This window comes from Nipponia nippon, unplaced genomic scaffold (genome assembly GCF_047370975.1).
Source record: "Nipponia nippon isolate SJK-2023a ecotype South Korea unplaced genomic scaffold, ASM4737097v1 scaffold_5, whole genome shotgun sequence".
Taxonomy (NCBI): domain Eukaryota; kingdom Metazoa; phylum Chordata; class Aves; order Pelecaniformes; family Threskiornithidae; genus Nipponia; species Nipponia nippon.
The window spans coordinates 53,624,178-53,637,701 of NW_028262369.1; the positions used below are offsets into that span (position 1 = coordinate 53,624,178).

Here is a 13,524-nt window from a genome sequence, read left to right on the forward strand (position 1 = left end):
CTGTTCTGACTGTCCCCAACCCTGTAGAAAAGTGGGAAGAAGGTGCTAAGAATCCAAGAGCAAGTCACTTGAATAGTTCACGGCGGGGGGGGGGGGGGGGGAATATCAAGCTGTAAGTACCATAAAATCCCAATCATTCATTCTTTCCTATGCCAGTAAACAGAGGAGAAAAACACAGTTATGGCAGCCTTACTACAAAAACAGCTCAAAGTAGAAAGGAAGCTTTATCCTTCAAGGCTACTACAATTGCTTAATTTAGGCAATTTCATTCTCACTTTCCATAGGAGGAAAAGATTGCATCAGCAATTAGGCACTGAACAACTAGATCCATCCAGTGTTGCACTGTGCAGAAGCTGTTGGCAAGGCACACAAGACAGAGGCGCATTCATGGGATACGGCTCAAGAAAAGGAAATTGTACCCAAGCTGAAAGGAGCTGTGGTGCACATCCTCCAAGATTTCAGCAGGGAAGAGCCAGGGCTTCTGTAAATCAAATCTAGCAGTTTATGAAAAAGCTAGAGGACTGTGGCAGGCTTGGCAGCCAGCTCCATTATGCCATAGCAAAGCAAGGAAAACAATGAATAAGCTGTTGGAGTAGCCCCGCTTGCGTGCAAGAGAGAGGATGGTGCGTGGGAGATGGAAGCAGACTCTGCAGCTGCAAACACGGCAGGTGGTAAACCCCAGTGGTATCAGGAACGATTGTTCATCAGCAGAAAGGACAACGTGTGCTTCACTCTCCTGAATGCCCTTGCAGGGGCTTCCCCTTCAACGAATCTGGCTGGCACCTATCATGAGTGATGCATTTGTCCCCACTGTTTGTAGGGAGTGGAGCATGTTAGGGGAGCTTGGTGCAGTGGTGGTTGTAGGTCATCCAACTTATCCAACTCCCATACGAAACCATAAAGTTTACTGAATGTCCTCCAGCAAAAGGCCGATGAGGCTTCACAGGTACCCAAACTGATGCTACGTGCTTAATCCAGGCTGGTCTGTGCTTGGAAAATCACCCAAGCAGCTTCTCCAGCTGCTAATGAATATAACATCAGCTTATTTGTGGAGAGCAAAACAAAATTCTGTTTGTTCTGTTTAATTTTAAAATAAGAAAACCCACCTAGAGACTATCTTTACGTATCCAAGTGTGGAGCCTAATTTTGGCTAACTGGTAAGATATTGCTAACCATAGATTCCTTTTATAAACATAACAGAATAACTGCTATAAAGCTCCTTTTTAAAAGATGGAAGGATATCTGGGAACACCATAACTTTATAAATCTCCCCAAATTTGCGTATGTCTCAGAGGCACAGCTGAGCTTGTTCAGTACTGCAGAGAGGTGTCTGTAGGAATGAGCTTCCTTGCAGCATATAAACAGTTTAAATCCCTCTTAAAAAAAATAAAATGTTGACCTTTAACTCATCAAAATGATACAGAGGATCAGCCTACTTGACACCCAGTAAAAGTGCACTTGCACCTGGTGCAAAATTGTTAACTTAGAGGGTCCCCTTCCTAGTTTCAGCTGTATCCGATGTTTCGGCTGCTGTGGGACTTGCAGTCTCCTAACGAGGTGCTCCAGGCTATGAGCTGTGGCCCCTTCTCTGTCACTTGGCAGATGAATGTCTGATCATACAGGCGAGTAACGAGGAAATCTTCAGACCCAAGTTCCTACGTGCACTCCCATCCACTGCAGGACAGCTGTACCTTTGTTTGAAGATGCATGTGTCGCTGGCACATTGTTTAAAAGCCCCTCGGGAAAGGCTATCTGAAAAATTTTTCTTGCTCATTAACACTTCTTGTGTATGTCTAAAGACAGCAGCAGAAATTAATTGCCCTGGTGAATTCGGACTCATCTGTAGCCATAGATCAACTGGTCTTAACGTCAGTCAAAACACTGGAGACCTCTGTGCAAAAACTGCTATAAATAGGTCTCGTTACCAAAGAGGATGAGTGCTGCAGACCTCACTGCCTCCAGCTAAAATTGTGGATTTTCAGCAAATCCAGATAATATGAAATCTGTATTCAAACATTCCAGTTCAAATTTTGTATCTCTATGTACTGCAGACTGCTGCACTGGGTCTCTTGCTGTGCTTTGTAGCAGAAAGCTCAAAACCAGCTGATGTTTAATCGCTTACATGATGATTTTTCTTAATTACGATCAAAGGAAGATGCCTCTTTAACATTACATATCCTAACCTGCCACGCCAGCTGTAAAAAGTGAGTATTTCAATATCCAGTTTAAACTGTGTGCCCCTCTAAACAATAATTGTCATTAATGAAGCTATTCAAACTCATTATTGCAGCATGAAAGAGGCTAAAATGGTCATCAAACACCAGGAATGCCAACAGGTGTTTGAAGACAGACGGCATATCATTTACCCCCTTAACAAATGCAATGGTGACAAATCGAGTCTTTACATAGCACCACAGCTCATTTCTGTATCGCTCGTGCAACCGCATTGAAAAGCCTTTGTTTGGGAAGAGAAGCAAAATGTTTCTCCAGCTTCTGGTGGGACTTCAGTCAGATGCGATAACCAGACAGCAAGAATTTTCCACCTCCCAGAGCTGATGGGGGGTGGTTTTCTCTACTGAGATACCAGTGGTTCACAGTTCCCTTCTGTGTCTTGGCTAATTCTGCAAACTGGGACTCACTGATTTTTGGATGCAGCAGCAGCATTACCGCATTAAACTGTTTGGAGAGCCAAGGAACTGCAGTCAGGATGTTTTATGATGTGTAAAAACTGAATATGTCATTCTTCAAAACAAACTGAGTGCCCCTATTGCAATCCAGTAAATGTCCTTCTCCCATATGGGCTTTTCTTACAATAAATTTATTACTTTTATTGTTAATAATAGTGAAGGGGTATACTGACTGTGGACAAAGTGCTTTACCAAAGCGAGCTAAACCACTGAGAGTAATCTAAGCTTTTTGGCTGACATTTCACAAAAGGCTGAGGCCCAAAGATGTAGATGAACAAGTGTTAAAACAGAATCCAGAAGTCTGAGCTCAGAGTGCATGGGTTTTAATTAAAGAAATGCTGATTCTGACATAATGCCCATCATCTGACTACCAAAACTCGGAAGTTATCCACCCTGGCTTCATCTGTTTCCTGCAGCACTCACATCTACGTATATGTTCCTGAGCTGGAGGGCTGCCTACAGTGTGGTGAAAGATTCTGCATTCAGTGAATGTTATTTTCTATATGGTCCCTGACTTCTTCCTGCAGGTAACTGTAATTGGTATTAAACCAATCCGGCATCCAACAATGGCTGTATTTATAAGAGATGATCATGTAAAGGCCCATAGGTAGGAAAGTAGCCTTGCCTGGCTCTTGCCTACTATCCTCAGTACCTGCATCTTTGGTCAAGTATCTCTTCCCAACACAAGCTGCTAACAACCTGTTATGCTTTTTAGTTCCCTCCTACAAGACAGCAGGGCCCATGAATACCTCCTAAATCTTCAAAACCACAGGCTGACTTTGGTTAAAGAGTGGGGAAGTCAGGAGGACAGTCACTGGAAGGAAATGAAGATCACCAAGGAGTTGAGTTTGGTGGCCTTTCACTGATAGGAAGAATGTTTGTCACTTACTAAAATTTTGGAATATGATAAATCAGTGGAAACTGCATTTAATTTTATGTGATCTCACAATAATACTTCCTTGCTTCCTCATCTATTTGGTGGAAAGCTGGCTCAGGTGAGGGCAGTGCCAAAACATCTATTTTGTAGCTCTTTCTTCCTGGTCACCTTATATAGCATTTTCCTGGGACAAGAAAAATCTCTGTACAGATACCGGTGAAGGGCCTTCCTTCTTGTGATGCTACAAATAGATAGTAGGAGGTGAATAAAGCTTTAAAATATTTGGAATTTTAAGTGTCTTATCTTTGGTTTTAGCCGTCTCAAAAGATAGTGCTTCCACCTCTGGACACTGCTACCCTTGAGGAACAGATTTCATGCTAAGAAATGCAAATTACATTTTTCCCGATTTTCTTATCCTTCCAAGTGATCCCCCTCTCACCTTGGCATCTGTTTCTTTCAAATATATTTATATTGCTGTTTTTCACCTGCTTTCCATTAAGCATGCTTTTTAATTAAAAATAATTCTAAAAAAGTTCTTTTAAAACAAAAGCTGGTAAAAAAGAAAATACACAACCCTAACCCAGAGGGAGGCTGCTGAAAGAAAAGGCTGCTATTTTCAAGAAGTGTGGTGTCTTAACCATCTAAATACACAGGACATTTCCATCTCTTGTACTTGTACTTCAAAGAAAGCTATTGCACGCTGCCAGCCACTGAAGGATGTGGGGTGAAGGCAGCTGGAGAACATCAGGGAATAAGAGACATTCCTGAAGTTAAGGAATCACTCTGCCAACCTCCCAACACCACAATTACGGGATGCCCATCAAATAAAAATAAATGAGCATGACAAAGAACGATTTCCCTTTCTAAGAGTGATCTTTGTAGCACAGCTTTCCTGCAATAGCATTGTTTCTAGCATTTCTGGTAATACCTGCCTGGGATTTATTTGCTGTGGGTAAGGACTGTGGTGATTATTGTCTGGTGCTCATACAGTTTCTGTTTAATGATGAGCAACTTTCTACTGTGAGGTGTATGAGTAATATCATCACACAGAGGAAGATGGACAGGACAGAGAATGGCTCAGAGAGAGCAAGACCATCCGATAATCACACTGTCAGAAGGCAAAAAGCGACCACCTGACTTTCCGGCACATTTTAAGAACTGTTCCTTGTAAGATACTACAGAAAATTCGTAAGAAAGGCCATGGGCATCAACTCCAAAAAATGAGGTTCTGAAAATTTCTGTCTCCAAAAAATAAGCAAATGGTGCCAACCCAAAGGGGACGGCAGGTAAGCAAATGAGAGTGAATCCATCTGCTGGAAGCTGAGGAGATGAGGCAAGCTCGGGAACTGGACCAAGGAAGAGATAGCTTGCCCAGGGCTTGTAACACAGCTACAGCACCTCTAGAAATGATCCTCTGAATAAAAGGACCCGCTGTTTACTTCTACAAAATGGAGTCCTGTCCATATTATTATCCAAATCGAGAATGAAGTGAAGTATAATGCCCTGGGTCTGAGAAGCATCAACCTCACAGCTCTGATGTTTTCCTGAGAGCAATGTACTACCATATTATTCATAGATCATGTGGTATAAAGCTGCTAACCACTAACAGAAGCTAGATGAGGTCATTTCCAAACAGGATACAACCCTGCAATAATACAAGGGTATTTATAGCAAATGAAGTTTTGCAGCACAAGTTCCGTCTGAGACCATCAAACCAACATACAGCGGGTTTAACTATTTAGTTTGCAGCACGCAATGCCTGTATTAAAGCTGTTCAAAGCAGCATGAGACAGATTACAAAGTACCTCCCTCTGCTGTGACCAGCAACTTCATGTTTCATAGTCTGAAACATGAGTGCACTGTATAAACACACACAAAGAATCACAGTATCATTTATCTCTGAAGATTTCCAAGCACTTTCCAAACCAGCTACCATATTCCTGGTGCAGGCGAGAATTTTTCTGCTGCTGAACTTTGAAGCTGGAGCCCAAATACAACCTTACACCTGCACAAATTAGTATCTTCACGGCTCCTAAAATAGGCTCGGGTGGTGGGCACAAGGCAGCGGCTCTTCCGCAACAGCCCATGCTTGGTAATATATAAGAAAAGGAGAATCAGCCCAAGGCGTGGAGGTGAGAGGTAGGAAGAACGTAATCACAATTAGGATTTTAGCACATTAATCATCTTGGTGTTTCAGAATGAATATACCTCCTACAGACTGAAAATCCTAACTACACTATAGGCAAGTACACTTACTGGAAAAGCAAAAGCCATGTTGAATGAAGGAAATGATGTTGCAGAACAAACACATCCCAGAAAGAGGAAAAACAGCCTTATATTAAGCAAAATATTCTAAATTATACAAAAAAGTTTATGTCCTAAAACATTTCATGGGTTTTGCAGCACTCCGCAAGCTTCATCAAAGATATTTATAGCAAAATGTTTTTGAATGTTATGACAGCATTAATATTTCTATGGAAGTTTGCACACCAGTTTTGAAAAGTCCAATTGAACCTTGGCTATCTGTCTAGTGAAAGACCAGCCATGGTCTCAGCCACTCATGTGGATCACAGGAGAACTTCTTATTAACCATAAAGTGATTTAATTAATCAAAGTGCAGCAGCTGCAGTGAGAGAAGCCAAGACACAAGTCGCAGGCTTGAGTCAGGCAGGCGACGGGCTGAATACTGTCTTCATTTGTACCTGTTCCCACCCCCAAATTATCAGGCAAACTTTCAAAAAGGTCTTGCTTTCATCCCAGTGCAGAAGGACATTTTTTTTTAACATCAAAAAAAGCAATCTCCTCCTCAGTTCTACTTTAATTGGTCCTTCTGCATGTCATCTGAAAAAGGCAACATGAAAATCCTTTTCTTCAGCTGCCCTCTCTGGAGAAGAAATGCCAACCTGTTTGCAACATGAAAACTAAAAAATCTTTCCGAAGTCCTATTTGGACTCATGACAGCTGCTTTGCTCTGTATATGGAGATACATAGTCTTCAGCTTAAGTATTTAATGTCATCTTCTCAACCTTTATCAATGCTTTAGTAATTATTTTGAATTACAGTCCAAGAGTTGGTAAGCCCTACATGTACTATATACATGTAACACAGGAAAGCTAGAAATAATTATGAGAAAAACACCTGCCAGCTAAACTTAGAGTTGAAAAAGGAAATGTGGACGCAGCTAATGGCAACCCTAAAAGCCAGAGATGGAGAAAAAAAACCTGAAGCTGTCCTAGTTGTCGTGACGTAGCCAAGCTGTCACAGAATGATCTGCATGAGCGTACACTTTGTATTTCTCTCTTACCTAATGTATTTCTTTATTGTACTTCTTTAATGTATTTTTTCTCTTTTTTTTTTTGTTATTTATGGTGAAATTGGAGATGACAGGATATGGTTTTGAAAGTCCCTTAGCTTCCTGTGTCATGAGCGGGATTATCAAGATAAGGATGTGAAATCAAACCAGATGAAAGAAAATAAAATTATGAAGTGAAACTCCATGTCTTCCAGAATTAGCTAATTGTATTTTCCTTCTCATCACGCAGACCTCCCTCTATCCCAGCACGAAGTGGTTGGGCTTCTTCACTTTTAACAATGAATACCAAGTGAAACACAATAGCTGGTAACCTCATATAGGAAACGAGAAGACCTCCTAAAAGAACAAAAAATTAAATAAGCGTTCAGAAGAAACTTCAGTCTGATTTTCAGGCCATACAAACATAAAGGATTAAAAACTGAAGAATGGGAAATATTAGAGCATTGTGAATATTTTGAGCATTTCCCTCATCATGGCCATTCTGGGACTGACAGCACTTCCCCATTGGGGGTTAGGTGGCCATTTCAGCAGCAAATTTTCCCCAAAATTTGAGGTGTGCAGTTCTCGCCATTTCACTAAGAAAATGGGGATGGAGAGGGAACCAGAGTAAGTCCAAGCCATAGATGAAAGCGGAGGGATCATAGAGATAAAGGCAAACCAATGAATCGCATGCTACAGTCCACATCTAAACTGGGAGTAGCAGTTTAGGAAATTGGAGGAAAAAATGAAGCCATTTCCTTCCACACTCCACTTCAACTCAAGCACAGCTTCTCTAAAAGCCTGAGAAGTTTTAAAAGCTAAGTATTACATAAAATCCTACAATGATGAAGGTCTGACCTCCACAGATGCTTGAGAAGAACAGACTCTCTGGAAGTACCAGTGAATGGTCAGCAGCTCCTCCCTATCAACCTAAGAAAAACTCAATTAAGGCAAAACTTAGGGAGGGAAAGTTAAAAAATAATATTATGGGCAGAAAATTCTCCTTCTTGCTGCCCCTTCTGTCGGGAAGTTGCTATGAAAGTGGCATTAGGATATATATTTTTTGTCACATGCTGTTATTCTCCTGAATTAATTATGAATCACCAATACTGAAACCAATATAGCAATACATTTTAATAATGTAGGATCTTTAGATACAAAAAATTTGAATGTGGTGAACAATACTAATTATTTACTAAAGCCAATAAGGCCACATGTAGTACGCTGTAAATGCGTCCCAGCTAAGATCAGATCAGAAAACAAGAATTCTCCAGTAACCCTTGAAACTGCATCTTTTACAAGAGCTATGTTTTGTCTTGACACATCTGTCATTTGAAACATTTATTTTTCAGTTTTACTAAAACAGTGAAGGCTACATAGATCACCCTGGGAAAATACGGCAAATGTCCTACAGCATAAGGAACAGACTAGCAAAGTGAACATTGAAAATCTAATTGCGTAGCCCTGTACCCAGGGAACTGTACGTTCTTCTCTGTATGTGGAATTATCTTTATCAAGAGCCATCACTAGGCTGTATTACTCTACACCACCATATTTTATTACTGACTCCTCTGTATCTGTTGGCTTGCTCTTCTGCAAAGAACATTTTTTGGCTGACCTGTTCTACATTTAGAGCCCTCCCCTCAATGTTATCTTTCTATACGCACATTTATGCCATTTAACTAATTTAACTCACCCTTTTGTTTATCATATTCATTGATCACAGCCGAAGAGCTTTGAAATCAGCAAATATGCCCATTATAATGTTTTATACCCTATGCTTAGGTAATAAATTCAATGAGAAATGAATCATGGCATTTCAGAGCTGCACACAATGTTCTTTAATGAAGCCCATTGAAGTCCTTAATTACAAAGCTGTTGGTAAAGAATGAACAGTTTGGAGGGAAGGAAGCTTTCTGATGGCGCTTTTGCTTTACAGTTTTGAGATAACGGCCAAGATTAGATAGGAGCACCTCTGTACTGAGTATGCAAATTTCCAGTCATTTTTTTTTTCCTGGGAGCAAAGTTACACAGTCACTAATTTTCACAGGAGAAGGGTCACACACTGAATGGTGGAAAGCAATTTCTGAAACATATTTGACTCAAACGCAGACAGAAAAGGGAATCAAATGCAAGTATGCCTTATGTTAGAGTTGCCAAAAGTGGTAGCCCAATAGCTGCAGCTCTCATTACATCCCACCCCCACTGCCCCCACTGACAGCAGGTCCAGACCTATGTTCCCCCCAGCAGTAACTCTTATGTCTCTTCGGTAGCTGGCTCGGACCTATGGTCCCTCCAGTACCAGTCCCAGCCCTACGGTCTCTCTGGTCACGGCTCCCACACCTCCTCTCCTACTTGCCAGATAGTCCAGCTTGAAGTTTGCTAGTGAGTGAAGCCTACATACATGCACGGGTGGTGGAAGCACTCTCACCAGATGATGGCCTCACACCTATGGGACCTTGTGTTCTGTGGTCCCTTCTCCCATTGCTGGCACTGGGACCTCTCACACACGTCTCTCCAGGTGCTGGCACCTCAAACCTGGAGTCCCCATAACCCCATGGCTCCTTCTCTACTTGCTGGCACTTTAGACCCCAACACACACACCAGAGAGCACCCTCACCCTGGAAAACAGAAGTAGAGTTTAGTAAGAAGACAGGACAGACCGTGGTGATCAAGCATGGGGCCTGACTGGACAAGCATACTGACCAGCCTGCTGTTCACACCCAACTGACCCCATTTATCCCCTTTTTCCCTCTGTTATCCTACGTTTGTTCCTCTCCAAACCACTTTGATCCTTCCCTTTTCCTACCTTTGGTCCTTCCCCTAAACATCCCATAATAAATCTCACACATTCCCACAGTCTCCTGGAAAACATCCCATAATACGCTTTACACAATCCCCAAATGCTCTTCCCCTCCATCCTGTAATGAGTCCCGTACCAGCTTAGGCAACAACAGCCCTGCAGACTGTGAGGCAGTTGGGGAGAGCCGCTGGTGGCCCACCTGGAGGCCTGGACCATGAGCTGGGCCCCCTCCTCTAAGTGCCAGGGCAATCGGGTCGGGGTCCCCTCTGCGCCCATCAGTTTGTCGGGGTTCGTTGCTGCTCCGTGAGCACCTGTGTTTTCATTAATTAGCCCTTAATCACACGACCTCACAGCTTAAAACCCAAAAAGCATTTGATCTCCTCCCCAAATCCTGAGGCATCACGAAAGCCAACTTGCAAAGAGCAAAGCAGGAACTGCCCAGATGAATCACTGAACTGGGGTGATTTCTGTATGCAGATTAATCAGTCAATCAAGTTTCAGAGTCGGGGTAATTCACAGAATCTCAGCATATGCATCCGGTTGTGCCAGAATATTTTTAAAGCCATGACCAGTCAGGTCCTGATTGGCTTAGGCTCATTTTAAAGGTTTTAAATATGCTTTATTTGAACTGTACTCAAGAAAGCTGCAAAACATCTACATATTCTATTGATAATGGAGGAAATCATTGTCCTCTTGAACTGCAAACCCCTATCAATTAGTATAAAGGAAGGACAAGCACAACAGGGAAATCTGGGGCGGGGAGGAGAAACCACAATCTGTACATCTGAATCATATTTGCAAGCAGTGATCATTAAATCCAAACGCTTTTGTAATTATTCTCTTGACCATGAGTTCTTACCAGAAAACCCAGAAACACAGGCTGGACTGGTTATTTATAACAGGGGGACTCTAAAGAGAGGAAATAGCTGAATACCAGAGTGGCTCCCATCGCGAGACCACACGCTGATTCACTCCAGTCTTCTGTTCAGCAAGAGACAGTATTTAGTTCTGCTTCCTGGGAGAAAACAGACTTTAACTGAAAACTCATCCAAGTTTTTGGCTAAAGCCCAGTATGATATATTTCTTTCCAGAAGTGGTAGATTATAGAAAAGACAGAAAGGCAACTTCTGATCAGACATTACATCTGTCTTTCTCTGGCCCTTGCCAAATCTGCCCTGGCAAAAGTTAACTTGGCACTTCTTAGAAGAGGTGGGGCGAGTGCTGCCTTGGCCGCTGCTCCTTATCCCACTAAATTATATTCCACAATCGAACTCGAAGGATTTTTCACATTTCTTCTCTCTTTTCATTTTTTTTAAATAAAAGAACACATAGCCAATTTTTATATCATGAGCCTTATTACCTGTAGTATTGCTGCACGTGCCTGTAACTTCGTCGGATTGTTCAGATAACTGTTTTTTGTAGGCAGAATTGTTTGCAAATAAGGCTTTAAAAAGTATTAATGAAGTAACATCTTTCAGTCATGTGAGAATGAATATAAATCAGTATGAAGTCCTTGAAAAAAACCCCTGACGTTCATGCCAAGGGCAGAGTTAAGGTTATTGGGGTGCTCGTCAGTGATCATCTTTCTGCTTGCAGCACCTAGGTTTCTAGGAGATGGTATAACTCCAAGAAATCCAGAAAATATGGGCTCCCTAGCTGTAAAAACCTCTTCATTTTTGCCAGTGTAACAATAGGTCTTAATCCAGACTGTCTTTATCTACCAATCAGTCTGTGGAGCAGAAATAATGTGACAGAAAGGATAGGCCTTGATGAAGGCACTCCAGTGTCACCAAGCATCTTCTGTCAGGTAAAAACTTCACCACAGGAAAAGCTGAGAGGGATAAATCCTGGAACAGATGCATAAATGAGCAATAGCTGAGCCATATGAAATATAATAAAACACAGACTCGCAGGAATTAGAGATGGAAAAGACCTATTAGGTCATCTAGTCCTAGCTTCTGCCAATTCAGAATTGGCCCCTAGAGTGCTGTGCTGAACTTTAAGAAAAAAAAAAGGCTGCCAAAAGCTTTGTCAAGCCTGTTACACTTGCTCCAGAAGAGAGGAATGAAAAACCCCAAACCTAATAAACAGGCTTCAAGTCAGGGAGGACTGACAGTGCCAGGAAAACCTGATTGTATCCCCATCTCCTTACCAAGCCTCGGTGAAGAGCAAAGGGGTGCCTTTCCAAAGTCTGGAGTGCTTTCATGCTGTATGACTGCCGCAGCTAAAACCAGGCTAATCAGAACTGAAAATCAGAGGCAGGCTTTGCCCTTGGGCACGCTATGGGAATTTGGGTTCCTTTGGCACCTATATAGGGAATATTTATTAAGACTTAAGCTATTTGGAAATGCCAAGTGAAGGCGTGTTCCTTCTAGATTGATGCCTCCAACCTATGTTAATCTAGCCATGAAATAGTCTCTATAGTCCCCATGACAGGGTATTTGCTTACCAGGGTGTTTTAGCCCTCAGCCTCTCCACACCTACACCGATTTGCATCAGAGTTGCCTCCTCCGGTTTGTACAAGGCTGTCAGAGCTAGAAGGGCACGCTGCATCTCACCACCTTCAGTATGAGCTGGGAAATGAGCTGGAAAGGGGGACCACCGAGTGTCGGGGGAGTGTGGACTAGCTAGCATTGGGACGGAGAATCCTGCATGTCCTGTGAAGAAGGCACCTGCCACCAACCACCACCGCGCACCATGCAAATAACTGCGCATCTTAGGGAACTGCCTAGAAATACAGTAATGTGTGTTTTCGTCATAGGAATGGAGTCCTAAAGGAGATCAGGAATGCCTTTGGCAGTGGAGACAAGGGAAAAGAGACAGCAGTTGAGAAGAATCTGGGGAGGACAGTGTGAGACAGCTGTCTGAGGGTAATGGGGTGAAGCTGATGGCCAGGAGATGAAAGTGGCAGCTAAAAAAAAACCACGGGAAGCCACTTCTGGAAGTAAAAGTGACTGTTCACACACGGCACTCTCAATTCGTTTATCTACAAGCACAAGCTTCAGACCCAAGTAGCTGAGATTGCTGGAGAAGTTCCTGAGTGTTCCCATCTCCCACCAAGGGCAGCAGGAGCAGATGGGACTCATAAGCAACACTAAAGGCATGGAAGAGCCTGGACACCAGCGGGGGAACCAGGTCAGCTTGATGCAAAAAGAGAAAAGTCATCTGAAAAACAGGAAAGCATTTCTTTTTCTGAAGGAAGCAACTCATAAATGCTTTTCCAATTTTGTGGGAGCAAGGTTGGTTTTATAATCCCAGCAAGTCACGAGTTTGTTTTTTTTAAAGTTTTCTAGTCTAACATGCTCAGAAAGTGAGACTTAAAATTTACCCTTGTGCAAACAATCCATACTGTGTCTTATACACCATTCATGTCCCACTTACAAGGCTTAACCATGTCTGGGCGCTTGAGCTGCCATCTAAACACCCACAGAAAACATCAAATGTTTGACCATTGGTGATAGATGTATAACATTACAGAAATGTACTGGGAGACTACGTTCCCTCCACATTGTACAAACCTGGTCTACCATATCTATGATGCATTTGTCAAGCTTGCAAACACAGGTGAGAGTTTTCCATGCCATACTTAGTAAACATGTTGTATGATTTTGTATCATGATACTGGATTTAGATGTGCTGACAGAGAGGGAAACGCCACTTTCAAAGCCATTCCCGTGTTTTCTACCCAAGCTTACTACACTGCAGCTCAAATCCCACTTAACTTTGCTCCCAGCAAAGGAAGAACAAGGGGTATGTTAATGCATTCCTCAAGGCACTGCAAGTCAAGCATCTTTCGTAAGTAACTTGCTTTTTTCTACAGCTTTTTTACTGTAACAGCTATTTAAATCTTCACCAGGGTGAATGA

The 13,524-nt window shown here is 42.3% G+C and overlaps 1 protein-coding gene across 1 annotated transcript in view; it reads right to left on the bottom strand.

Annotated features, from left to right (window-relative positions):
* Positions 1–13,524, bottom strand: part of NIBAN1 (niban apoptosis regulator 1) — a 70,053-nt gene that overhangs the window by 22,038 nt on the left and 34,491 nt on the right. The gene's annotated exons all lie outside the window — the stretch shown is intronic.